This window comes from Osmerus eperlanus, chromosome 23 (genome assembly GCF_963692335.1).
Source record: "Osmerus eperlanus chromosome 23, fOsmEpe2.1, whole genome shotgun sequence".
Classification (NCBI taxonomy): Eukaryota; Metazoa; Chordata; class Actinopteri; order Osmeriformes; family Osmeridae; genus Osmerus; species Osmerus eperlanus.
The window spans coordinates 532,981-535,480 of NC_085040.1; the positions used below are offsets into that span (position 1 = coordinate 532,981).

A 2,500-nucleotide genomic window follows, 5' to 3' on the forward strand; every position below is an offset into this window, starting at 1 on the left:
GAAGATAAAATGGAGACCAAACAAAATCATGTTACAGGTGAAAAGCTAAAGTCAGTTGTCTCACTGTTTAATTAGATTTGAAAAACAACTTGAACTCGATCTTGCGTCTCAACTGATGCAATATCGATCTGAGGCAATATTCTTACCGTGCAGGAGTGATGCAAACAGCATCCACAGCAATGTCTGTCCTGTCGGTCTCACCAAAACTCCCTCAATGACAAACTGAAAACGCCGACAGACAAGAAAAGGAACATTAGATCGCATGTTGCCCTTGCCTAGAGCTATTCCCTTAAATATATTAATGTCAGAGATGTTTAAGGTCATTCAGCAGACACGTTATCCAACAAAAAGGGGTATTTGAACGTGCAACCTGCACTCAAAATGCTCTACCACTCATCTCCAATTCTAACATTACATGTTACAATCAGTAAAGTATGTCCAATAAGATATAATGTCTCACAAATGGTGTCTAGTGTGTCTAGTGTGTCTTATAAGTGTATTAAGGTGCAAAGTATGTCTCAAGAGGAGGGAAGTATGTCTTAAAGAATGTCTTATAAGGTTATAAGGTTCCTAAAAGTATGTCTTAAGGAATGCAAAGTCAACTTGAATAATGTCTTATAACAGGGGTGTTAAGGTCAAGTCCTATATGTTTAATCCTTGTGCTGCCAATGATCTGAAGGCTACACAGGAGTTAATATACTGTATTAACATATAACAGGGGTGTTAAGGTCAGTCCTCTATGTTTAATCACCTGGATGTTGGACGTTCCCAAGTAGCGTATTTCTACAGGCTTCCAGGCCTGACCTTGGTTCCCCCTCGAGACTGAAGAGAGGAGCTCCAACACCTCCTCCTGGAAGCAGAGAGAGAGAGGACAGGGAGAGAGAGAGGGGGAGGAGAGAGAAGGAGAGGGAGAGAGAGGGAGAGGAGAGGGGAGGGAGAGGGGGAGAGAGAGGGAGAGAGAGAGGGGGAGGGAGAGGGGAGAGAGAGGGGAGGGAAGAGAAGAGAGAGGGGGGAAGGGAGAGGGAGAGGGAGTGGAGAGAGAGAGAGAGAGAGAGAGAGAGAGAGAGAGAGAGAGAGAGAGAGAGAGAGAGAGAGAGAGAGAGAGGGGGAGAGAGAAGAGAGGGAGGAGAGGGGAGAGAGAGGGGAGGGAGAGGGGAGAGAGAGAGGTGGGAGGGGAGAGGGAGAGAGAGAGGAGAAGGAGAGGGGGAGAGAGAGACGGGGAGAGAGAGAGAGAGAGAGAAGGAGAGAGACAGGGAGAGAGAAGGAGAGGGGGAGGGGGGAGGGGGAGGGGGAGGTGGAGAGGGAGGGGGAGAGAGAGAGTGAGAGAGAGAGAGAAGAGAGAGAGAGAGAGAGAGAGAGGAGAGAGAGAGAGAGAGAGAGAGAGAGAGAGAGAGAGAGAGAGAGAGAGAGAGAAGGAGAGAGACAGGGAAGAGAGAGAGAGAGAGAGAGAGAGAGAGAGAGAGAGAGAGAGAGAGAGGAGAGAGAGGAGAGAGAGAGAGAGAGAGAGGGAAAGAGGTAAAGTGAGAGAGACAAGAGAGAAGATGATCAATTTGAGGAAGTGTGTCGAGAATTTGTGTGTGCTCGCGTGTGCATGACTGAATGGACCAGTGTGTGTGTCCGTGTGTGTGTATGTGTGTGTGTGAGGTTCATACCGGGAGTGACCGCGTAGACGTTAATCGCCATGGTGGTGGCGGTGCCGTAGAGGTAGTAGTGGAAAGGTAAGGTCCAGACAACCGGCAGCAGCACTGGTGACTGGACTTCTCAGCTCTGCTTTGGCACCCGGCACAGCAGAGAGGAGGAGTCCATCAGCATGTAGCTGCCCACTGCAGAGGAGAGGAGGAGAGAGAGGAGGGGTGGAGAGAGGGAGAGGAGGAGGGAGGGAGGAGAGGGAGAGAAGGGTGGAGGGGAATGGGGAGAAATGGTGGGGAGAGTTAAATTTTTGAGAATGTTTAAATGCTATTATTTTTATATTTTTAACATTTTATTAATTACACTTAATATTATAATTATTATATTATTACTATTATTTGAGTACTGTTGTGACTCACGGCCCGGTTTGGAGAAGTCGTTGTCAGGTCCGTCCGTTCCCTCTGTCTCTGTCTGGCCGTTCAACGTTCCAGCCGAAGATATCAGGGTTCTCCGGTACAGGAGTCTGCCAGCCACACAGGTCCTCAGCGTAGTCGAAAATCACATCCTGTCAGGCAGGCTGGGGGAGGAACGACCGTGAGAACACAGTCGAGAGGAAAGAGAGAGAGACAGAGAGGGATACAGGAGAGGAGAGACCCAGAAGAGAGAAAGAAGAAGAGTTGGGCGAGCGAGAGAGAGAAGAAGAGGGAGGGAGGGAGAGACAGAGAAGAAGAGGGGAGAGAGAGAGAGAGAGAAGAGAGAGGAAGAGAGAGAAGAGGGAGAGAGAGAGAGAGAGACGAGAGAGAGAGAAGAAGAGGGAGATGAGAGAGAGAGAGAAGAGAAGGGAGGAGAGAGAGAAGAAGAGGGACGGAGA

At 49.0% G+C, this 2,500-nt stretch overlaps 1 protein-coding gene and 1 long non-coding RNA gene across 2 annotated transcripts in view; one reads left to right on the top strand and one right to left on the bottom strand.

The window, feature by feature from the left end:
• The window catches only part of snapc2 (small nuclear RNA activating complex, polypeptide 2), a 184,729-nt gene that overhangs the window by 63,479 nt on the left and 118,750 nt on the right, over positions 1-2,500 (top strand).
• Positions 1,658-2,500, bottom strand: part of LOC134009733 (uncharacterized) — a 1,191-nt gene continuing 348 nt past the window's right edge. Inside the window, exons 2-3 of the long non-coding RNA XR_009928267.1 lie at positions 2,049-2,206; positions 1,658-1,823 (exon numbers count right to left, since the gene is read on the bottom strand). This is a non-coding gene — a long non-coding RNA (uncharacterized LOC134009733). The remainder of the gene's footprint in view (positions 1,824-2,048; positions 2,207-2,500) is intronic.